The sequence below is a fragment of the Catharus ustulatus genome, chromosome 3 (assembly GCF_009819885.2).
Source record: "Catharus ustulatus isolate bCatUst1 chromosome 3, bCatUst1.pri.v2, whole genome shotgun sequence".
Taxonomy (NCBI): Eukaryota; Metazoa; Chordata; class Aves; order Passeriformes; family Turdidae; genus Catharus; species Catharus ustulatus.
Window position 1 is genome coordinate 27,944,977 of NC_046223.1, and position 25,529 is coordinate 27,970,505.

Genomic DNA, 25,529 nt, shown 5'->3' on the forward strand with positions numbered 1-25,529 from the left:
GGTGGGTTCTGGTTAGTTGGTACCTGGATTGTCTTTGTGCATTTCTAACTGTGCCTTACCTCTTGTGCAGCTGGTAACAGTCCCAGGATGTTGTGGGAAGCAGAACCTGCCTTTCCCCATCTTTCTGTTTCATCTGGTGAAGCTAAAATGATTAACAGATCAACAGTGAGATCCAGCAGCAATCAGAGAGAAATCAACACACATTTTAGCCAAGTCCTTGACATGTCAGTACTCATTTTATTTTCAGATAGGGTGTTAGCATAATGTCATGCAACATCCGTAATTATTAATTAAGACAGTGAATATATAATCATGTTTAAATGACAACAGAGGTCCATATCATCAGCAGGTTACAGAACCAGGTTCTGGATTTCATAATCCCAACAACCAAATTCCTTCTCTCTGTTTCATTCCTGGTACAGCAAATGAGTCACAGAGCATGAAGCAACAGCTTTTTGATGTATGCTCCATCACTGTCTTCACAATCCTCTCATCATGTGCTAAGAACAGGTGCACTGCAAAAAAGTAATAATCTTTTTTTGGTTTTGGTATTTGGCTGGCTTAGATGGACAGGCAGGTGATTTGATCAGTGAACATATCACGCTGTTCTGAGAATGTTGCTATTAACAGGCAGTCTTACCTGTCCTCCTGGATAAGTTTAATTGTGACATTTTGTTAATAAACCCAAAGCTGCCACTCTTGGATTTCTGCAAGTACCACAAAGATGAGTGGCAAAATTGAGCATAACTCTGTAGTAGGAATTACCTATTTGGATTATTTTTTTTTAATGTAATACTACATGTAATACTAAAATTCTATACTGAAGCTGTAATTAATTTAACTATATTTAATAAAAGTAGGTTTCATACTAAATTTCTGGTGTATATTTTCCATTATGGATGTAGTTGTTCTTCGGGAACAATTCTCTGTGGTCCTTATACACTGAATTTCTTGAAGAAGTGTATTTCCATGAAAGACACTGAGAAAAGTACCTCCCTGTGTCTCCTTACATTTTCTATCTTGGTGCCAGTATTTTGGAAATTAAGAAGACAGATTATTGAATGGATTTGCTTTTGTACTTTTCTAAGTGTACCCATCTGAACAAATATTGAAGAGCTGGTGTGATTCTGGTAGCCCTTAGAGGAGATAAAAAGATGGAGGCTTTGAAGATGTTGGCACCATCACACAAGAGGTCTGTCTAAAATAACTACACAGATCATCTTTAGAAAAGAGAAGGAAGTCGGGTTATTTTCTCACTTCTGACCATTTTACAATTTTTCCATGCCTATATTCCCTTGCTGCTAATAGGATTATTCACACAAGGAACACAATAACACTTTAGCCTTAAGCAGTTGGCCTCCACACTGAAACACAAGTGAGCATGTCAGCTAGTGCTTGCTGTGATGCAGAGAACAAACTAACCACGAACTGGACTGGCTCTGTTAGAAGTCCTAGAAAACTGAAATTTATTTTAATCATTTCTGTCACAGGAAAGTATTTTCTAAAATGTGTTATGTCAAAACATCCCAAGAAGTGACATGTAATCCCAGGCACATGTTTTATTCTTGGTTACATTTGCAAATTGAATCTCCGTACTTTCAAGGCATTTTGAATTTAAAGTAACATTGTTAAATGCTTGTGTTCTTGATACTTAACTGAAGCAGTGACACAGGAATATTCAATAAAGGACTTCAGTACAATAATTCATTTATTCACTGAATACCTTGTCTTAATAACTGACAACTTTTACAGATCTGATCCCTCTCCAGAGATTTAGTCATTCTCCAACACGCAACAGCAAGAGATGAGGAGATGATAAAAAATTTATAGCACTTTTCATATTCAAATAAATATCCAACATAAAATACAGGTGCTTTTCACCAGCTACATCACAAGACCTTTCAGTATTTGCTCTCTGTTTATCAACTCTTTATTTCTTTAAAAGCCTATGACACTCAATGTCTTTACAATGTCAAGTCCTGGTAAAACTTTACAGGGAAACAAATCCCATACTTTTAGCTTTCTAAACACCTAAATGGTGTTTCTCCCACTGACTCAGCCTGAATGCCTCTGTTGTGCTAGGTTGTCTCAGCAATTTTCAGCATTTCATATTTCAATGCAAAATAACTTGTCTGTAATTTTGTCAATTTCTAAGGCCAGTATTTCTGCACTTGAAGAGTAGCTTGAATGTGAGGGGCAGTGCATCAGTTCCTCTGTGTTACTGTAACAATCCAGCAGGAAAAGTCTTGATCCAAATGATGGACACAGAATATGAAATAGCAGTTATTTCTTGAACATATACATCCTCTCATAAATTTGTGCTCTGCCCACGACATTTTTCTACTAAAGACAGACGTACTTAGAAGACAAATTTCCATGTGAATGGCAAGACATTTTGCAATCATTGTGTGAATGAAAAGGGGAAATGACAATCACCAATTTTAGACTGTTTTATTTATATCAAGAAGTAGATGTTTCTAGTGTTAATTAAATTCTGTTTAGATTATGAGAATAGTGAGATCTTGTCCAAGATAAATCCATGTTTCATTTTATGTTATTTGTACCTGTAGTTTGGATTTAATAGAGCAAAATGAAGATATGTATGGGGAATGTATGTGAGAAAAAAAGTGCATGAAGTGATGCGAATAATGTGAAAGAAAGAAAAGGCAAAGAAGAAGAAATAATGGTCTGACCAAATGCTGAAGAATTTTCTACTCATCTGTGATAGAAGGATGTGCTAACAAAACTGGTCCTCGTAGAGCTCTACATTAATACAGGAATTCTACAAAATTTAATGTCTTGATCAACACATGGGTTTGCACCTCCAAGAGTATAGATCTACGCCTGGCCATCACTTAAATGATAGTCTTTGACGCAAAGCATTTCTTGTGTTGCTGCTAACTATAAAATTTTGTTTACAAAGATAAGCATCACTTTAAAAGGTGATAAAGACACAATGATCAGGAGCCAAACTTTTCAACTGCTAACCCATCCTATAATGTACGTAAAGTATACTTAAAAAACAGGAATGCCAGTAATGTTTGCAAGTGGCTTCAGATTAACAAGGGCAGATATAATCCAAAGTACTGCTTAAAGGTCAGTGAAAGGTTTAAAGGTTAAACCCTGCTCCTATTTTTTTTTTTCACTTCAGGCTCCAAGGGTTTCAAAAACAAAGGCCATTTCTATTCTCAGCTACACTAGTGTGAATTTAATATTCACAAGTGCTTGGTCTTAGTTGAATTGGTGTGGATTTACAGCAGAAGGACTTCCAGCTCTGGTCCTATACTGCTGCTTTGCTGCTTCCTTGAAAGAGCAGGTTTTGTTCAGCTGCCACTTTCACCTAAAAGAAAAATAGGTATAACTATATCATCTATATCTAACTATCGTCATGAAAATTTGTCCATGCATTTTTCAAAGCAGAGAAGCTACACAAAATACTCTGAACACACTGCAGATGTTGAAAATACACATAACTGTGAAAGGTGAATTTTCATATTAAATAACCTTTCAAAAAAGTTCATTATCTAGAAGCAAGAGTAACATACTTCCATCAGCAGTTCTACAGCATTTTTGAATGTGGTGAAAATGTTGGATTTTATTTTACTGTTTGTTAACAATAAAATCATCATATCCTTAATTCTATAATAACTTAACAGTTAAGTGCTGCAAAGAAGAATGTCTTATCTTAAATGAGGTTTCCAACTAAGATAATCTGAGGAAATGTATAACAACTGTGATCCCAGGACAACTTTATGTTTTCTTTTCTACTTGTTTTTCTACTATTAGAAGTAATAATACCACACTATTTAGCAAAATCTTTTAAAACCCTCAGCCAATATACAAGAATATTTACATCTTTTCTTCCTGGATAAATACTTCAAGTCTCTCCCTTTGTCTCCACACTTCCTCACATTCCCTGAGGACAGAAAATCTTCCAGGGCCTGGAAGGTTCAGGGTCACTCCTGAAACAAATTGCAAACCTGACACACTTGAGCTCAGGGGCACTGCCTTCACCTGCTCTCCGCCAGCCAACACTTCCCACCAAAACTCCATCCACAAATGTTCTCTCCTGGCTGGGTCTGTAAGCAGTCACTACTGGAGAAGGTTGCTTCAAGAAAATGTGGAGAGTTTAGCGATAAATATATAGAAAGTTTACAAACCACATTCTACAAATTCTCTTTGGGTGTCTTGCCACAAAGTTATCCAGAGAGGAAGCAGGGAGCCTCATAGGATCCCCTAACTCCTTCTTGGTCCTTCAGGCTCTTTGCACGTCCCTGTTCTGCTCCTGTGCCCTCAAGGTCATTCTTGCTCAGCTCCTTCCATTTGGTATTCCATTTCTGTGTTGTCCTCTCAGAATCTCCACTGCTCCCCAAAGCTCCTGTTCCCGTTCATACCACGCTATCCTGACACTTTCCCATGCCTACACAATACCATTCCACGAGCAGTTCTCACCTCAAAGCTCCCTACTTGCTTTCTAAACCAGATAGCACTATGAATAGCCTTTTTATCAATTAATATTTTTAAGCCTTTTTTCCCTCTTTTGAAGCTCCCTGAAGGAACTAGACAAGATTTAAGTCATCATCTCACGCAGAAGGAAAGATAAAATGTTGCACGAGAGACAAAAAAAGAGAAATGGCAATCTTTTTACAATACATCCAAAAATACTGTATGATTTTGGGAATTGCAGCTGGTTTTATGACCCATCTGACATCTCATGGCTTGAAAATCTACAGGATGTTTCCTTCCCTTTATCACATACCTATAAAAGCACTTCCAGCAAGAAGTGTTGCCAATGTGACCTTGTGGGTTTTTCTCCCTTTTCAGCCATTGTAAACAGACATACAAATAAATTCAATTGCTCGGCTATGGATAGAAAATGGATCCACAAGAATGACAATTTGGGCAATGTATACTCATTTCAAAAGTCAAGGAAATATTGACGGAAAACACTTCTGCATTTTCCACTGGAATTACTGAATACATTTGATTAAACATATAAACTTCACTTTGCTATTCAAGTTCACCAAGCATGTTTGGAATAACAATTATTCTATTAACATACTGACATGATCTAGTCAAACAAAATTAAACGTGTTTTGGAGTAATAAGATGTAAAGCCTTAAATAAGTATTGCTGCTTTTTTAAAACAATAGAGAGACAGAGATATCTGCAGAAACAAAACAATATTCCCACAAAAAACTGTAAATTAAAATCATTAACCTCAGCCTTGAAATAAGCATCTTTTTCCTCAGGGGCATGGACCAGCTGTCCTCAGAGAGAAATTTTAGTTTCAGAAAGCTCCTAGGAAAAATAAACAAAATACAATGGTATGCTATTTATAATATACAACAAGTCATCTCTAATTCTGTTCCTAATAAGTGTAAGGCCAGAAGAAAAAATGAAATTGCTTTGAAACTAAAAATTCTTATAGTCTTAGAGATTTAGGGAAGCATGTGAAAAAGTTTAAGGCATCACATTCTCACCATGACATTGGCTTAACAACCTGTACAGGCTCCGGTGCACCATCTTATGCCAGATTTTTCAAACTCTAAAATTTGAATGATATTTCTTACCTTGTTCAGAGCAGCTGACAGACTTCAGTTAGACCAATGCTTGATTTTCTTTGGCCTCTTGCCTACCGTGGCACAATAGGGCCTGGCTTTTAGGAATTTTACCGTGACATCTTTGTTATCTATTACCTCAAAGTTTTTGATGGTGCCATATATATTTACACAATGCTTTGTAAACAGCAAGGTTCAAGACTGCTGAACTTGTGCACCCAAGTGTTAACCTACATGCAAGAATAATCTAGTTAATGAAAAGATGACCAGGGAAATCTAAGTCTGTCTGTAAGCTCAGGATGTGAGAGGTAACATGGGCTGTGGCTGGTACTAAGAGCTAAAACTGCCACTGACCCATTGCATGATTCTGAGAAAGCCATTTCACCTTTCTATTGTGCTTTTCTTCTCAGCCTTCATCTCTCCAACCTGCCAGCCCTTCACAGCAAGATCTGTCTCTTATGATATGTCTCACAGCAGGAGCTCAGCTGGGGCTTCCAAATTAGAGCTGATTGGGAGTTTTGCAATGAAATGAATTTTCATTAGAAAATGCAGCTCGGTTTCAGTGCAGTTCTGCAGTGCAGTTGTGGGGATGTTCACCCAATATATGAGGAAGCAAATTCAGATAATGACTCTGCAGAATGTTTTGCTATAGGAAGTAGATCACCTCCAGGAGGAACTGTGAAGTGCACCTTGCCTGAGGACAACTCTCAGGATGTGGGTGAATTGACACAGCCCTCTGTAGCTAGAGAGACAGCAGGTCAGGAATTTGAACCTGAGTATGCATGGGGAGCTCACGTGTTCTTTTGGTGGGAGCTATGTTTGTTTGTCTGTATTAAAAACAAACCTTCTAAAAGTACTTAGGTTTGCTGCAAGAAAGAGCTGGAGCATCAGTGGAAAGCTGGAAGGTTTCACTCGACCAGACTTGGTTGTGCTCTGAACTCTGCCTGCTGTTAACAGCGAGATCAGACATATTTTAACTTGTAAAATACTAACAACCTGAAGGAGACAAACAACTCCAAAATAAATCATGATCAAATACCTGAGGAACCTTAATGGAAAAGAAAAAGAGAATTTATTTTTAAAGTAATTCCAGAGAGAAGTAGGAAGGCCTTCTGGCAATTAGAAAAAAAACAAGTTGTCGCCAGGATAAGGAAGGAGACTACAGTAAGTAGGTGTGGGGAAAGGGAATAATCAGATCAGTAATTCAAAAGGAATAATAAAAAAAAAAATCAGTAAAGAAAATAGGACATTAAAGCACAGAATTAGGGAGAAAGTGTTATTGGGCTCTAGTAAGTTTTGTTGAGAGAAAGGAAATTACCAGGAACTTGCAGAAGTGATAACACTACAGTTTCTAGAACACTTCCTTAGTAGCTTCTGAGTATTAATTCTGGTGAAACACACTAAAGAGAGAAACACTTGAGAAATATTGTTTTTTATAAAAAAGGTTCTGTTGTTACAAAGTTGATCACCACTACACACCAGTATGAGCTACAACATGCACAGAGCATTGCAGCAACACCAAAATGGCAGTGCTGAAGGGAAGATGTTTTTTCTCCCTTTTCTAGCCCCACTCCAGCTCCCCTTACTGTCTGCTGGCATAAAATACCCTGTGTGTGTAATCCAGAGAGCAGCTGAGTCATATTCAATTCACATGGTCACTTTTGAGCTGAGTGTGACTGCATTACCTAGGTGGCATCTCCAAAGAATATGCAAAATGTCATTTGCTGAAATGGCAACTCTGTAAACTCCAGGGGGCATTTTGTACAAAAGTTAAGAATATTGGGAAGACCATATCTCTTAGGCTGCAGATTCGTACTGGCCCATGCACTGTTGTCTCCAGCTTCTGTCTACCAAACACCAATTCTGTGTGAATGGCTGAGGACCTGTATGAGGATTCAGGCTCCAGGGTAACTGCAGTCAGGACGCAGTCTGCTGCGTGGTGTTGGCATTGCCACTGTGCTCAGCTTCAAGGAAAATTAAGGCCTTAAACATAAGCTCACTTCATGAGTTTCCAAGCTCTAATTTTTCACTTTCGACTCAGCCAGAACAAATCATTTTTCCAACTTTCAGAACAATATTTCAGGAGAATATAGGGAAAAACAAGTCCAACCCTGAGGGGAAACTCAATCAAAATATTGAATAGGTAGGACAACTTACTAACAAAACCATAGATTGGACCCCTTCACAATAAAGACAGTAACTTTTCCAGCACTGGGTGATTACCTGCCTTACTTCCTCAGCAGCAAAGAAACAAACTGTGTCCTTTCAAATTATATCACTAAAAAAAACCAGCAAAGTATGAAGTGTTTTTCTTGGGGGGGGGGGAGAAATGTTTGTCTGTGATGCTTCTGCTACATAAATTCAGATTAAAATGAGAAAAATGTGAAAAAAACAGGCACTGACCTGTGAGTGAGAGTTAAACAAACATATAGATGAATTCAGGGATGCAATCCTGTGATGGGAAAATATCCAGGGTAATAAATGTTTACAGAAGAAAGTTCTGGGTATTTTCAGGCAGGGGAATAGCAGTGGTTACCTCCTGCTGAAATATCATAGCCGCAATGAAGTGGCAAAGACGACAACTGACATGTCAGAGACACATAAATCTATCCTTACAGGGCTGACAACTTGGTATGATTGCTCTCCAAAGATAACTTTATAACTTGCTGAAGTGTGACTTAAGGATGCCCTGGAGCAGCACTAACCTGTGTACCTTTCTTGTGGGTAACTTTTTATAAGCTATAGCTTTAGTTAATAGCTTATGCAATTTTTCATTTGACCTACGGGTGTCCCATGTGGGTGGGATTTTCAAAAACACTCAGGCCCAAATCCACAAAGGGATTTACACAGAGATGATTGCACCCATAATATGTATTAGGGAGCAGAGCAGAAACTTGGCCTCAATTTAGCCTGTAATCTAGCAAGGATACAGGAGAGGGTCTGCAACATCCTAAATGTTCATCAGGAAATCTACCCATGCTTATAGGTGTGAAATTGCTCTGGACTCTGATCAGTCCTTAGCTCTGCTCCTACTGAAATGGAGTAAAACTAGGCATCAGGCAAATGCTTTTGAAAAGGCCAGTATGAATATTTTATTTTCCTTACTGTAACTTGATAAGTTCTAAAACATCTTTTAGAAGGAAGTACTTTAATTTCATTGTCAAGTAGACCACTTCAGTAGGAAAAATGTGTGTGGTTTTTATTTCAGTGTTTTGTTTATCACGTGAACTACTGAACATACACACACACACCAGAATAAAAAGGATAATAAAAAGGACAATAATACAATATCCAGTTTGGTCCCAGTGATGTTGGCTGTGCTTAATCTGAAGCTGTTGATAGTCTCTGCAGGCAACTTGAGATCTTTGAGTACATCCTCCCTTTTGATGCTGGCAAAGAGCAGGGCTGGTATCTTCATATATGTCAAACACTAGGATAAATTTTGTCCTCCGTGGGAAACAAGCCACAAGCAGCAGTATGTCTTATGAATAAGCCCTTAGGGAAGCTGCTTTATTTCCTTTTTTCCTCTGTCTTTTCACAAAGCCAAACCATCCCCCATGGCATTTGGACACACAGAAGACAGTTGCATTTGAAAGGCCATAAACAGTCAAACTAAATAAATAGATGTGAAAATCTGAATCCCTTGCAAGGCCGTGCTGAAAAAGTGTGTGCCAAACTGGCAACTTCTGCATGAAGGCTTGATGCTGGTTTGCTTCCTCAGCCCCAGAGAGTTTTCAGTGAACATCTCTGAAGAAGTGCAAAGAGCAAGTTGATGTGGCCTCGTGCCCGTGGAGCAGGCAGAGGTGTTCCTGAAGGATGGTGCAGCGCCAGAACGTTGCAAGCTAAACTCTCAGAGCCATGTTCAGACCCCATCAGTGGCAGAATTTGCCCTCCTCTGAGTGGGGAGAAAGTGCCTTTGAAGCAGTAGAAAACCCCAAGGCGCTTTAGAGCTCCTGAGATGCTGGAGTGTAGTGGTAGCAGAACATACTCATCTGGCTTTACCAAGGACAGGTAGTAAAGGCAGTAAACTGAACTCAGGGTAAACTGAGGGCTGCAGATTGGGTTGGAGAAAAGTCTTTGTTTGTCCTTTAAGAACTATGTTGGGGGAAAGCCTATAAATTTTAGAATTTCTAGATCCAAACACAGAGCCTCTGCTGGCTTCCAGGGGAGTGTCTACTGCAGATAGTCCACAGAAGCCTTCAAAGTGTAATAGAGCTTCATTTCAAAAGCATTTTGCTCACCCCTACACGACAAACAAAGCATGGTAGTACTGTAGCTGGTTTAAGAATATAATAAAAACTGCTGGAAGAGGCATTATTTTCTCTTAGACCAACTGAGAGATTATTTTAACTAGGGGGGGAGAAGCTTTCAGACACAAGTTCTCCTTAGGATACAAAAACCTTCCTCCAGCTGTCATATTCAGCTATTCTAATAGAAGATGTATTTTTTCCCTTAAACTTTGTCTTGGAAACAAAGTCTAAACTCTGTTTTAAAGCAAAATACTGTGTGATCCATGTCTACACAGTGAATAAGTACTGAAAATGTTAATTGGGAAAGCTGATGGACTCATGACATTTCCAAAGACTGACATGATTTTAAAGTAGTCAGAAAAGAGATTTTTCCCTACTGAGCATATTTTGTAGGAATGGGGATTTAAGGTCATAACCTTGCAGGAAGTTATCATGGATTATGTAAACACTTAAGTCCTAAGAGTGAAATATGGACCCTCTGGAACTGGTATGGATACAAGAGTGCACAGGCCTTGTGATAGCATGTTTGTAATAAGGTGGAGGTTGGTTTAGGGAATGGGACAAGAGGAAGGTAAATTTTACTCTAAAGCATTTCCACCCTGGCTTCTTTTCAAAAGCCAACTAAGTATTTTATGCTGCACATCGCTTCAAGATTTACAACCACTTGTCCCCACTGATAAGGAAAACACCAGCTAAATGCAAGTAATAGAAAAATCACATAAAAATAATTTCTGCTACTTCCTACTTCATGGCATGACCTGAAAAGGTGCTGTTGTCCCTCAATGCCAAAAATGCCCTCTCTGTCAGATAAATTACACCATTCTCTATTTGTTGCAAAACAAGCGTTCTTGTTGGTTCTAGCATTTCGCTCCTTTTGTGCTTTCCAGCTCTTCGATGAGAGGAAATCTGGGCATGATGCTTTATGATCACAGAACAGGGAAGTAGGTTTCATTTTAAAGAAAAGAACTAAGGAACTAAGATGTTTCTTTAAAGTATTCATTGCAAAGGCAAGGAAAACAAAGGAAAAGTGACACCAAAGTACCATCTGCAGTCAGATTTAGGGTGAATGTTCTCTAAAACTGTTCTGTCTCACACTAAGATATTGTGGACTTGAGCATTTTGTCTAAAGAGTTGATCAAGAACTGCTGAAAAAGGAACAGGAAACTTAAAGCAGGAGACTTAAAGCAGGAAACCTAACTTCTAGATCCCTGAGTCCAGGGTAGGTACACTGTATTTCTGAGGCTGCTTCAAAACCTAAGTCAGCCTCCCTTGACTTATTTTGGTACCTGAATGAAAAGAGAGTAGTAACACTATGCCCTCTCACCTATTTATTTCCAGTTAGTGTTCATTTTAATCACAGGTGCCACCAGAGACTCTTTCTTAAATCATTTCATTACTTTGGCCAGCCTGGAGGGTTTCCCTCAGCACTCCCAGATGCAGGAGCAGCAGAAATATATCCAGTCCTACAGTGATAAGCAAATTCTTTGAAATAACCTAGATCTCAGCGTATGTGCACATTCATACATAAGCAGCAAGGCACATCCAGCATTAGCCTGCGCAGAGCACATCAGGTAACACAGCACAAGTGCAGAAAGCAAGTATAAAGTGAGCCTTGATCAAACAGTTTCTACTTCATTTATTTTTGCCCTGCTCTGACTGGTGTAACTTATAATTAGTCTCTGCCTGCAGTGCTGTGGTTCCAAAGAATGGTGGATTAGGGAGAAACTCTAGAATTTCTCCGTAACTTGACAAGTTATAACCTGAAAAGCTACACTTAGTCCATTAAAGATTTTTCACAGTGACATTTTAGTGCAGCTAGGGAAATATGCCACTGTGCCATTTATCATTTTCAGGCCATGGACAGTGGAAAGGAGGTTGCTATGAGTAACAAAATAAAATAGATTACACATATAGAAGTGAGGTGAAGAATACTGATAAATATACACCACCGAATGTCAGCAAATGTCACTTGAGAAGCCAATTGCAGCTACCAGAACAGCCTTGCAAACCAGCAAAAGTAGCAAAACCAGGCAAAACAAGTTGGGTGTACTCACTTCCACATGAATAAGCAATCAACCTCTCTGAAGTTACACCAGAAAGTTGTTAAACTTGATAGATGAATATTTTCCAAATTGTTCTGTCGCATACTCTATATGGCTACAAAGGACTCTGGATGGTTTAAAGTGAGAAAGAGAAAGCATTGCTGAGAATGCAACAATTGAAGCATTTTTGTTCAAACTTTTGTACTCTGCTTTGTATTGAAGGGACAGTATGAACAAAGGAGTGATTCATCACATTTTCTTCCATAGGGCTGGTATTTTTCTTTTTTTTGTCTGAACTTCATTGTCAGAACTATTGCATTACTACTATTTCTTCTTTAAATACACTCTAGCAACAGGACTTAGTGTTAAATCAGTTTGGATTTGGTAGGTAGAAACATTGCAAATTAAAGTTTTTCTGCCAAAAATCTTCTAACAGTATCTATCTAGCATGGCATCTAAGTGTAAGTGAAAGACCTGCAAGACATCCATCTTTCCAGCAGCATCTGAGTTGTAGATCTCTGGATCAGCTACATTTTGAGTTACAGACACACTGACCTAGAAAAAGCTCTCCTTGTGAAAGTTAGTATACTTGAGAGACAATATAAAGATTCCTTCAGGTTTATTTTAATCTTGCTGTCTGCAGCCTCTTGAACCACCACTCTTCGTTGATAATAAACTGGAGATCTTTGACTCAGAAAAAAATCTCCCAGGAAAAAATAGGGTTCCTAAAATTTCAGAAACTGTGTCTGCTTTTATATTTAATTTTCCGTGAGATTCTTCCTCCCAAATTCTAATTTATCTTAGCAAAATCAGAGACAGCCTGCATCATTTTGATTTCACGAGAAATCTGTTATTCCCAGACATCACACTCATGCAAATTTTAGATCAGTTTTGTTTTCATTAGTGAAAAGCAGCAACATGGATCACATAAATGGGGTCACACAGGAACTCCTTTATTCAAAATATTTCATACATGCTAAGATATGCTGATTGTAGAACTATTTCAGTCAAACTTCTCACCATATGTTCATGCAAAAGCTATAAACAACCAGATCTACAATGGCATCCTAAAGCCAAGGAGTTTAAATCTTTGAAGAGAACAAATTTCTTGTACTTACGAATCCTGTAGATGGAGTATGGGCGAACCTTCCTTTTTTGGGCAGGATGTTTATACAACGAATTTTCTTTGTACTAGTCTTCACTCTATTCTTGCAAAATCAAAATCAAAAGTGATCCTTATTAGTCAAACCAAACCCTTCATTAAATTAAGTGTAAAGTCTGGTGTAGAAATTAACAATGAAAATTGGAAAACAAAGATTAAACAGATGGGTTGAACTTTCCTGAACCGCTCCCCGCCCCCCTCCCCCCCGATTCTTTGAAAACTGAAGTAATCTTTGAGGCAAAACAGGCATTTGACAGCATCTGTCATCCAGAAGTTCTGTAGATGTTGTGCTGCTTCTTTGGTCTTGTTTTGAATCTCTCTGTCAATTTGAATAGACGCAGCAGAGTCTCTAGGAGTGATGTTCACTCAGAAGCTGAGAAGGCAAGGACCGTGTGGGATGCAACAAAATGGAAAAGATCTAGCAGTTTGCTACCTCATCATAAATACCAGTGTCCCCAAAAACTCCTCTTTTTAGACAAGGGAGTACAGTTTAGTGAAAAGCACAAGAAATCTTATTTATCATTTATAGTTTAAATTTAATATGTTACGTAATAATATGCCTAACTTTTTTTAGAAATTCTGAGGGGTAGTATATTTGTACACACTCATCTTCAAAAGAGACAAAAATACAATTTCTTAAAGGGCCTTTGAAAAGTAGAAATGCTTGGTTTTAAATAGGTTCTTGAACATATAGGCAGCATATGAATAAAAATGCTGATTTTGTGACAAGCACTGAAAAGAAACTTCTGGTTAGCAGCCTGCTTAGCCTCGTGAATGGTTTAGTCTTTCCTTCCTCCATCCTAAGCACGAGAGCTGCTATCCACACCCCAGCCTTGATCTGAACTATGGAATGTGATAGAGAAGTGCCTACTGATGCTGGATGAGGCCTGGCAGCCTCCAAGCTTGACCCTGCAGGCCTGAGTCAGCCCAAAGACAATCTGTGTTTCCCCAGGGCCAGAAGTCGAAGTCCTTCCAAGGCAGATCTTAAGGTACGTGCAAAATATTTGAGTATCAGACAGCCCTGGTCCTTTAAAAAAGTAGGAATTTTGCTTGAATAAAACAATACAGGTTTTGCTTTGGTACAGATGGTAAAAATGAAGAATCACATTTTCTGTTATCTGGGTTTTTGATACATTTGTCTGAGTCAAAGGAGCATATAGTTCTAAAGGGCAGGGGAAGAAGATTGTATGGTTTTGCCCTTTTTTATTTTAATGGCTAAACATTGTAATGCTAGCTAAACACAAATTCTTGTCTGTTAATAGGTTCCTCTAGTTTGCAATAAATAGGAATGCTAATGACTAAAATTTGGTATTTGGTATGCATTAGCTTTTGTAAGTCTTTTCTTTACAGGCTTCATTGACATTCAATATGGCAAGCTTCCTTTGAAACATATTTATAAAATAACTACAGTATAATTAAACCAACAAAGCCATCTTTTAAGTAAGTTTAATAGCTCAGTTTTTCACTCTGTAAATTTTTTATTTTAAGAAGGAAAAATAGTTATACTCAATTCAACTGTATTTCATTTTGCATATAACATTTTCTTTTCATTTGCAATCTGTGCATATCTAATTCTTGACAACTGTGATTATTAATAAATGTGCATGAAAAACATGCTTCAGAGATTCTTCCACAAGAATATTTTTTGTTAATGAGAACTAAAACATATCTTGACAAAGACAATATAGGTAATATATATGTGTATATACACATTTTTCAATAGCTAATGGTGGTGTAGTTAATACAGAAAAATGGATTAATAGATGTGGCAGGTAATACTCGAAGTGGATGCTGCTTGTATAAAAGCAATAGGTAAATAAAAGCAATTATATTTAATTTCGCTTTCAGCTTGTGAGCATTTTCTGTAAGCTTTAATAGAGGGGAGAGCCCGTGCAGAAGGCTAATGGTACAGCCACTGCAAACATTACCCATTACAGTTTCTAAGCAATACTTATTCTGAGGTATTTCTCTGGAAGACTACAGTGTTCTTCATAAGGGTACTTGGAGCCTGATAAGTCTAATTCATAATAATATCTACCTCATTCAGAAAATTAAAGTTTACAGAGTCCTCAGTAGTTTGAAAATCTTTATACTATTTAGAACCACGATCATGTTTACTTAAGGACAAGGTAAAAAGTGATAACTCACATTATAATAAGTACAGTGGAACCTCATAACTGTTTCTTAAACACTGTCCTCTACAGGCACAATAATGTTGAGACCCCATTTACGGTATGATGAATAAAAACAGTTGACATCATTGTTATAACCTTTATTTAAAACTGTTACCAAGGTTACTAATTACCATCACTGTGTGCAACAGGTCCCTCTGAAGCAGTATCTTTACAGATGAACTGTAATGTGTAGGGCTATAATAAAAGGCATAAGGAATTATGCACAGGCGAAAACGCTGAAAATCGCACAAACACATCTGCATTATACTGCGCATCACTTTGCAAAACCTCCACTTTCGATGCTGAAATACACAATGCGGCTTTTTGTATAATTCGAGCTTTTAGAGAGATGTTAACTGTGCCCTGAAGTGGCTTCACAAATGTCGGGGAGCAGAGGAGGTAGGAGCCACAGTGACCAACAAAACCTGCGGCTGCTGGAAAATGTTCTCACCTCTTCTCCACTCTTCGCGGGGCACCTGGTGCAGGGGAAACCGGGCTGCATTGTGTTGAGCGGGACTGCAGGGAGCGAGCGCGGAGCTGGCGGGGCACAGCCCGCAGCCCCGGGCCCGCAGCGCGGGCAGCTCGCCGCCGTGAGTTCCACAGGCTGGCTCCAAGGAAAGCGGGGCGCAGGTGACGTCCCGCTCGCCCACCGCCCCGCTAAGTCACTCCACCCCGCCCTCAACTTAATGACACAAATCCGGGCTCTTAAAGTCTTTGCGACAGATCGTACTCGCTCATTTATAAATAATGATCTCCATATAGATGCATAACAACAACATACCAGGAGTGTTTGGGGAGAAATCCGATTAAAGTCTATAGCTTTTTCCCCCCTCTCTCCCGGAGCAAAAGTCTTGCCACAGGTCAGCTGCCGCGGGCGGCCCGAAGCGCGGGGTTAAAGGGAAGAAAAGGCTCCGGGCGGCGGGAGGGGGCTGCCCCGGCCCTGCCGCCCCTTCGCCCGCCCGGCCGGGGACGGACGGAGGGAGGGAGGGAGGCTCGGCCGGGCATTCTGGGGGCAGGGAGCCGCCGGCCTGGCTCGAGCGTGAACTCTGCGCCCGGGACCGATCTTCCCCCGGCGCCAGCATCCCCTGGACCGGCCCGGCCTGGGGTGGCGCTGACGCAGGACCGTGCTTTCCTTTCCTCTTTCGGGCGATTTAGGGGAACTAGAAAAACAAACATCGGCCCGTTTCATGAAACGGTGGAGAAAACTCCGAAGGGAATGAGAGCGGGGCACATCCTTTTAGAGGAAGGACAAGGGTTCTCTGAGGAGGGAAAACAAAAGATGACAGTGGTGGCTGTAACCCTACCATGAACCAGGGACCTTCTGGCCACGCTCGGAGAGCTAACCTCTCCGGACTTCCCATTACCTCTCCATGACACTTCACTAATGCTCACACAATGGCCAACTGAGCAGTTTAAGTAAAGATATTTTAACCTGAACTAAACATTGTCTCCAGACAATAGGATGCAAAGCAACATCTGGTACCACACATAAACAATGCTGTGCAACAGCATATGCTCGACGTCTGGAAGTTTATGTCAACGCTAAGCAGTCGAGGAGGCTGTCGCTGCTCGGCATGAAATCTTAATAAATGGCTGTTTGCTGTGCTTCCAAGATGAGCATCTAGGATCCTTCCTCTCAGGGCATCCTCTTCAGGTTGAGATTGCCCGGCAAGACATCTTCAGACCCCATCCACGTCTTTTCCCTCCCGCCCTAGAAGTGAGAAATGCCAGGGAGAAATGCCACGGGGAGAGCCCGTGGAGCGGCCTGGGGACAACACCGGATTGCCCCTCCGCTGCTGCGGCTCTGGCGGGCACGGCTCGGCCGCCGGCGCCGGTGGAAGCGGCGGGCGCTGAATGGCCAACTTCAGGGAAGCGCTTCTTTAAAGAGGAGGCTCTAGGCTAATGAAACAACGGGAGGTGACTATCGCAAACAGCTGTTCCTCATACATATTTCATCATACAATCAGATAATGCGTCTTACCACCTTCTCAATTATTCACAGATAAACATTTTCAAGACGTTTTGACATCTGTCTTAGGGCCTGCTATTAATTTAGTAATCACTATGGTTAAAAATGTATGGGGACTGCACCTCACAATAACTCGGATTTTTCTTACGGGAACGACTACCGTGAGAGCTCGCCCTAAGCAGCTCATCAGGTCAAAGAGGGCCCCGAGATGGAGGGAGCACAAGATCTTCCCGCTGCAGCCCTCGGGCTGCCGCTCCGGGGGGGCTGCGCCGGCCCCGCGCCCCGTCCCTGTGTGCCCGGGGCCGTGCAGAGCCGGGCCCCTCCCGGCGCCCTCCGGAGCTCCTGGGGAAAAGACATGGGCGGAGGAGGCCTAGGGGGGAGAGAGACGGCACTTTCCCTGGCAAGCAAACCATAAAAACACCCAGAGAAGTCGCGTCTGCCCCTTCCGTCGGGCTCTGGGCACAAGCGCTGCCGCCTCTGTCGCGGCTGCCTCGGGCCGGCCCGGCACAGGACACCTGCCCGGCCAGGAGAGTGCCGGCCCTGCACGCAGTGTCCTACCGGCCGGGGACAGCGGGGAGCCCGTGGCAGCCCTCGCGGCTTCTCTCCCCGTGGAACAAAGCCCGCGGGTCCCCGGCCGGGCAGCGAGACGCGCTCCTCCTTCTGAGCGTCGGTAAACTTCTGACAGCAAGTTTGTTTCACTGCTGCTGTTGAGCTGGTTGAACAGCCGCAAGGCTCTAGGAAGTGCAGCATCTTAAAACTGCCTCTTTTGTCTCTTCCTTGGCAATTATCCCTTTTCTCAAAATAAAGCGCACATCACCCCCAAAACCAACACGCACAGTACCAGATGTCACACATGAGCATTAGAGGGCAAGTCAAAATAGCAAACGGGAGGATCAAATCTCGACAACTATTTCAGACATTTTATTGATTAAATTAAGCCGCTCGGAACATTTCCTCCCTCCCCTTCCTCAGGTTACCTCTTTTTAACCCCAAAATCCACACACAATCGGCGCCTTTCACGACCTTCCCTCCCATGCCCAGGTAAGTAGATGGAAACGCTTGCCTACTTCCCCGTCCTGCTACACAAGATCTTGATCACTACTAGTTTCTAGAGCTGCGATAAGGGGAATCGGTTTTGCAGAAGGAGCAGGACCCACACGTGAACCAGCACAATGAGGGAGAAATGGTATTTTTAGCCTGGCCGAACTCCTCTCCCTGTCCCACAGGGGCACGGCCACCCCAAGCTGTCCCCGCGTGGGGGGTGGCCAGTCCCACCAGTTCCCAAAGCACTGGCCGACCCCGCTCTGCGCATCCCAGCGGGTACCCGGCTGCGGGTGGGTTTGCTCTAATGCCTTAGCCGGAGTCCCGGCCGTGAATTTCGCTTCAGTCGCACTGCCAAGTAAAGTGCCGGCGCCCAGGACGGCTGGGAGTGTAAAGGCCTTTCTGCCTCGCAGGTGGCGAAAGGCAGAGGAGGATTTGGGAACAGCCAGAAGAGGGGATGCTCTGTAAAAAGGAAATGAGAACTCTTAGTGCTCCCTTCAAAGTATTGCCCACATTTGAAGCTAAAGGATTAGAGTGGTGAGCTCTGAGCCTCTGTTCAGATCTACCTGGAACCCATGATTTTAAAAGCCAAAAGTGGGAGAAATGGGGCTGTGAATGTGTAGAGGGAAGACCCTTCCACCTCAGCAGCATTCATTATATTTTAATGTGAAGTGTCAAAAGCCCGCTGGAATCTTTCCGCCAGCCGCTCTTGAATTGGTCCTGCACTCGCTCAGAGCCGGTCTGTGCCGACCTGGCTCTTGACTTCAGCTCTCTAAGTCCTTGTAGAGTTTCAACACTGTACTTGCAACTGTGCCCCCGCAGAGCCGTCCTGCTCCCCGTCCCTACCCCAGCCTCAAGACGTCCTCCGCCCTATTGATGTGTGCTACAGCCAAACAGGGCAAAAAGACGAGAATTGTATTCGACAGATGCTGCTCACTCGTGAATAACAGGTTCAGCGCATACGGTATCTCTCGCCATTATCCTGTAAGTTAATATCGAGTAGCAATAGCTGTCTAAATATCAAAATCTATTTATAGGGGATGCAGAGCTATGACCTCTCCATCTGACCTTCAGGAGCCGCAGACTGGAAAAGAGGGCGAATGAAGAAAGGATGGGGAAAAAAATAAGCCCAGGATTACAATGGAGATTCGTGCGTGGCAGAGCTGGGCTGGGCTGGGCTGTCTTTGTTCCGAAATCCTGAGAGGACTTAAATCTTTAGAATGGCACCGGCCCTGCGGCCCAGGGGAGAAGCGGCTCTGTCCGGCTTCACTGTCCCTGCCGCGATCGCCGTGTTGCTTCTTCCGCTTCTGCACAGCTACAGAAGTTGTTACTGTCGGGTTTTGGGCTGGGTTGGTTAGTTTTTTTCACAATTAAAAAAAAAAAAAGGGTGGGGGGAAGACAAAAGAGCGCCGTTGAGCAGGTCTCTGTGAGAACTGAGGGAGCTGAGCAAAGTGCAGACCCACAGCTTAGGAAATCATTTTGCACCGGGAAAGGGGTGCTGGGTGTATTTTCTTATTTTGAGCCTCACAGCCTTCCCAGCACAAACAGCGTGTGGGCGGAGGGAGCGAGGCTGTGGGACTTTTCCCAGTCCCTCCCCGGCAAGCAGCAGGATGGGGGAAGCTGGGCGCTGCCCGGGGCCCCCGGCAAAGCGAATATGGGGGCCTTGGGCAGGGCCCCCGTGACACCCCGTGCTCTCGGGCATCACCCCCGGCGCACCCGCTTTCCCAGCGGGCGGGGAGAGGGAGGATGCTCCGTAGGGTCCCAGAGCAGGCATCAGTGTTACAAAGCGCATCCCCTCGGGGGAGTTGGAAAAGGGGGGATAGCAGGGTGGGCGCTAAGAAGAAAAGAATAATCCCAAAGTACTTTTTTTTTTTTTTTTCTTTTTATGGAGCCATCGAGTGCTCGTCCAGTTTGAATTAACAACTGCATAAAACTAGACTAACTGCGCACCCGCCCTCCCCCCGCCCCAGACCCGGCTCCCGGCGGTAATATGGCGCCTGCGAGCGAGAGAAGCACTTTTCTCGGTGTTTAGCAGCTGAAATGTGCTCCCTGAAGGTCACACCAGGCGACGCGCCCGCTGGCTGCCGCGCAGGGCCGGGGCTCGGGCTGGGCCGGGCCGGCGGCAGCGCCCGCAGTCCCCGACCGCCATCCCGTCCGCGACAACACAGCGGCTCGGGGAGGCTCCCTGCAGCCAAATATGCCCCGGCTGGGCTTTTTCCTCCCCTTTATGTTTCTGTGTCTATAAGGGAATCCTACCCAGCTTCCCTCTCTCTCTTATTAGGAAAAAAAAAAAAAAATTTAAAAACTCCTACCAAAACACCCAACAACCGGCAACCTAAACCAAGCCGGAGCTCCGAGGGAGTTATTGCTTGTGTCTGGAAATTAAAAGGCTCAAATCTCCTACGTGACCATGTTGAGACACGGGAGCACTGTTCGCAGCTACTTTAAAGCGCCAGTCCCAGTTGGTTTGGAGGTCGGAGCTACTGTTCTTCAGTAAGAGAAGTGTAGTTCAGGAGGCAAACTCTGTCCCCGGGGGGTGTGCAGGCTCTCTTGCCGCCGTCTAAGTGCACCTACCAAGGGAAAAGAGAGGCAGGGCTGCTCACCGTGCTGCTTAAATGTTCTCTTCTTTCTGCTGCCGGGGGCTAAGAAAGGAGCAGGCTTCTCTAGCTATCCGAATAAAATTAGAAAGATCATTTTAAAAATGCTATTCTTGGCATCTGTGTCCCTCTTGAGAAAAGTGTCTGGGGTAAAAAAAAAAGAGGATCTCCCAAACTCTTCCCAACACACTTGGTAATAATCTCCTTTTAAATCTTGGGTCTTGCTACCACATTAGTCTCCGTGATATTGCATTCCAAAGAAAATAGACTGGGTATTAGAAGAGGAATCCCCTCTTCCTAATGAATATTTACCCTGAGGTCATTACATCCGTAATGGTCCTTGCTAACTTACCTTGCTCCCCTCTTTCTCTGCTAGAGACTAGGATTTCAATCACAATGCCCTCGATTTTAAAGTGCCGTGTACCATTTAATGGCGGGGTGCAGGAGAGGTTAGAATATTATTGACTTCATGCAATATATAAGATGGATGCATTTAAGACTTTTAACTTTTTGTTGCAATGACATGCTGTATTTTTATGAGATACCTATTATGCAGACAGAACCATTGTGCTGTAGCTGCCTCACAGTTGCTGGATCGTTTCTATCAGATGAAAGATTTTGAATAGTTTTCTTTCAACAATGCATCCTTTTGGTCTTGATACAAAGAACGTAGGCATGGTATACACTTAAACAGCTCTGTCACAGAGCAAGATTAAATAGAGTACATATCGAACCCTGTCTGCAGTATAATACGTACAGGGAACAGAATGGAGCTCCCTCCGCCGCTGAAGGAGCACATTAAGGTCTGATGTCCTGGGAGCATCTTCCAGATTTCCCTTATCTCTGATATTTCGTTAAGCTGTTAAAAATCTTTACAGACGGGCTTTTAAATCGGCTGTTTCTAGCAGAAAGACCGAATTTGATAACAGAGTCTTTTAACAAAACCTACTGCTGGCGCTCCACTAAAGGGACAAGTTGCGCTCTGTCAGTCCCCCATCTCGGCCCCCGCGTCTGTCCCGGGCAGGCGGCTTTTTCCTGCCCTGTCGCAGAGGTGAAAGAGGGGCACCGGCTCAGCACAGCCCCTGGCCGTGCCCAGCCCCCGGCCGTGCCCACCCCCGTCCCCAGGCGCGGCGGCAGCCCCGGCCGGGATGCGGGAAGGCGGTGCCCGCGGCCGCCGGTGCCAGGCGCGGGGGGCTGGGGGTGCAGCCCGGGGAGGCTCCGCGCCCGCCGCGACCCCCCTCCGGTGCTCACTCGAGCGACTTGAGCGAAGTGCACGTGCTGAGCCCAACTTCCCTCTGCCCAGCTTTGTACTCTCCGCTGATTGAGTCCCCATATTAAGCTCGAGATCCTTTCTAAGCAACTGCTAAGAAGTCAAGAGCATCCTTGCTTGCTTTCTCTCCGTGGCCTTTCATGCCCTCAATTTGTTATTCTACTGACACTTTTCTTAAAGTTAGCGCCTAGCATTGAAACATTAGCAACAAAAGCCCTGGAAAATCTCTCCCTCGTCACCACTAAATCCTCTAATGGGTCTGTGCGTGTCGAATTTTTATTTGATTTCCAATAATCTCCAGCACTTCAATATTAAACCTACCTCAGCCCAGTGCCTCACCTATGGGATATTTTTCAGTGCTGCTTTGGAAAGTAGAGACGCTCAGATTTCCTTCCACGTGCACCCACCAATTTATAAATGAATGTATACAGCTGTCTTCGTGTATATCTGTGTCTCTATATCTACAGTAACGCTTTCATTTTGTGTCAAAATAACACATCCTGTCACTCCACGCCAAAAGTATATTTATCGAATGAAATAGCACCGCAAGCTGCATCTTCTTTATCAAACCTTCATTTCTGTTTTACCCAGTTGTTAAATATCTTTTCATTTCTTTTTCTATTTTAAAATATGTATTACGGTAATTGTTACTTGGAGGTCTTTTGTGTATCTATAGCTCCTTTGATTCATATCTTTTGCTTTCTTTTAATCTTGTTATGCGAAATTATATACACGTTTCTCAGGAAATCCAAGGAGCATAACTTGATTAAATAAAAACCTCCTAATCCTCGAGGTTTGCAGCAAATACCAATTTTTAAAGTACACGTTCCTAACCCATGGGTTTTTTTGAATGAAGATTCCTAAGTCCTCTTCACTTTATTACACGGATTTGGTGAAATGATTCTTCAGGCTCTCTAATTTAAATAAGTTTTAGTGTGAACTAAGAATGAACATTATCCTCTAACCTGAGGTCAAGTGAAGGGTGATTTACATGACAAAGAATAATTCCCATTTTGTCCAATATGAAACAACTTCACCTTCGGCATCATTAAGAAGAGTTTAACACTTTTCAGGGCTTTGGGGGTTGGGTTTTTTTGGTAAATAGTTGGCTATGTATAGCGCAATTTCCCTTTTATAAATCACAATACAAAGGCTGACTTCTTGTGCTCTTGAATTTCGGCATTATTTTTATAGCCTTAAATAGAGTGAATTTGCACCTGCTGGTATTTAAACTTTAACATATTAGCTGGGGAGGACTTATCAACCCAGCGCACTGCCTCGAAGCAAATTAACAATCTTCATTAAAGTGAAGGGAGGGAGTGGAGCGGGGGGAGGGAGATGTGACCATTTAAGATTCTGTCCCGGATCTCCCTGATCTATACAGGTTCCGAGTGGATTATTTGGGGTCTTTACAGCAGCAGAATTACCGCTTTACTCCCCCTCCCCCCAGCATATATTCGCTTCCAAATTTCTAGTTCTCGCCTGACACTTTAACCCTCTCGATACCTTCTTCGGCTCCGCCTGGAGAGATGCCCTGCAGAGGAAGGTTGCGAAGAGGCAGGGGCAGCTCGTCTGCGCTTCCCGTCTCAGCCTCGGTGGCCTCCCGTTCCCACCCCACCTCCCTCTAAGAGCACTTCCCCAAAAAAATCAGGTCGTGCTCTTGGTGGTTGTTTCTCTCTCTTTTACGGTCACTTTGAGCTAAGCTTGCTCCCTCTCATCGTCTTCCTCATATTCACATACTCACACACACACTACAGGAGCCCGTGAGGAAGCGATCTTAATCTAAATATCAAACTTACCGTCCGGAGGATCCTGCCTTGGGAAAGTTCTGCTCTGTTGGGTCTCAGAGTTAAAGAAACCACCGCCATCCCTCATTAAGAGCTCAGGTCTTGGGGAGAGGGGCTACTGGCGGAGGGCCACGGGCGGGGAGCTGAGCTCCCAGCTCTGCCCGCCCCGGGGTACGGGCTCTGTGCCCCGAGGGGATCCAGACCCCCATCCCCGCATGCGGCTCCGGCGCCCTCGGGACGGGGCGCCCCGGGAAGCGGCCCCAGGATTTCTCCCGCGGACACGGGCGTGCGCACCTAGCCGTGGCTCCGCGGGGAGATCCGCACGCTCCCCGCGGCGGGAGGGGGCCCCGGGGCAGCGCACCGGCTCTGCCCGGCCGCCAGCTTCCTCGCGGGGGTGGAGGGGTGGTCGTGTGCTTGTTCACAGCTACACCGGGAAAGTGGGAGCATTTCGTGTTTACAACCGGCTCCGGCTTGTATTGGTGAGATGTAGTTCAAGCAGCGCTCCTGTGTGTCGCGGGCTCTTAACTGGAGCTTTGCTCAGTCATTGAGAGCAATAGAAAGTATATGGAAATCAATATATAGACAGTGTGGAGGGCAGATAATGGATTCGAGTCAGTGAGTGTTATAATCTGCATTATGGGCTTCCTATTGTTTAGACTGAGCACAAATTTCCAAAGGGTGAAGTGTTGGGTTTGGGTCCCCCCCCTCCCCTCCTTCTTCTTTTTGGAGGGCTTTGTGTGTATAGGGGGAGGGGGAGTGTTAAATCCTCCAGCCACAATTATCAGAGTACACCCACTCCCCCCTTCCCGCCCGCCCCATCTGATTTTAAAGGTAGTGCTTTCACGGCGAAGCTAATGACTTTCATTTAATTGAACATGCCCTGATGTAGCGGATTGTTCTCGTAGCCCTACGCCTTTGTTGCTTTTGGGGGGAAATAAAGCTAATCAAACCTTTTGTCACGGCCAAATTCTCCCTCAGGGTCTCCCAAACATTTGTTTGAATAATTCACCTCAAGAATTGAAAATACTAATTGATTTTAAAATGCTAGCCCGGAGGGACGGGGAGGTGGGGGGGGTTGGGGTGGGGGGAGCCTGGAAATTAGAGGCGAAGAACAAACGTCTACCTGCCAGCAGCGAAGCCTCCGCCGCCGCTGCCCCCGCCGGTAGCCGCGGCCGGGCTGAGCCCCCCCGCAGGCTGCGGTGCCCCCGCCGCCGCCGCCGCACTCCGCTCCGTCCCCTCCCTCGGCCTCTTCTCCCCCTCCCCACCGCCAAACTGCGCCTGGTCACCTTGGTCCCGGATTCTCCGCTAAAGTGCCGGCGGTGGCAGGGGTGGGCTCCGCCGGGCGGGGAGGGGATCCCGGTCCGGGCGCCTCGGCCCCATTCAGGGAAGAATTTTGATGCGATTCATTAGAAGTAACGAGTTGACATAAGGTAAATCTACATCGAGGGGGCCTTTCTTTGAGTGCATGGGGAAGCTTCATTAACCATCGCTAACAAGGCGTGCAAATGCTCTGATTGGGCAGCTTTCTTGTAACGCCAAGGCCTTAGCAGGATGCCCACCTAATGAGGGTCACTACAAGAGACTGATAAAATATTCAAATTTTCCGTCGCACCAGGAACTTTGTACTAAAGGAGAAAGTTGAGACAACTGTGTGCTTGTTTACCTTGGGAAGGCAC

The 25,529-nt window shown here is 43.8% G+C and overlaps 2 long non-coding RNA genes across 6 annotated transcripts in view; both read right to left on the reverse strand.

The window, feature by feature from the left end:
* Nucleotides 1–25,529, reverse strand: part of LOC116993814 — a 36,596-nt gene that overhangs the window by 9,047 nt on the left and 2,020 nt on the right. For 2 of the 5 annotated variants that reach the window (XR_004417365.1, XR_004417368.1), the window contains exons 2-5: nucleotides 12,972–13,056; nucleotides 11,866–11,980; nucleotides 5,221–5,301; nucleotides 60–3,340 (exon numbers count right to left, since the gene is read on the reverse strand). This is a non-coding gene — a long non-coding RNA (uncharacterized LOC116993814). Of the gene's footprint in view, nucleotides 1–59; nucleotides 3,341–5,220; nucleotides 5,302–11,865; nucleotides 11,981–12,971; nucleotides 13,062–25,529 lie in introns of all 5 variants that reach the window. The other 3 variants (XR_004417369.1, XR_004417366.1, XR_004417367.2) reach the window with 3 other exon arrangements.
* LOC116993815 lies at nucleotides 18,108–24,150 on the reverse strand. Its single transcript, XR_004417370.1, has 3 exons — nucleotides 23,866–24,150; nucleotides 20,512–20,769; nucleotides 18,108–18,661 (listed from the first exon to the last, which is right to left on the reverse strand). It is a non-coding gene; the product is annotated as an uncharacterized LOC116993815 (long non-coding RNA).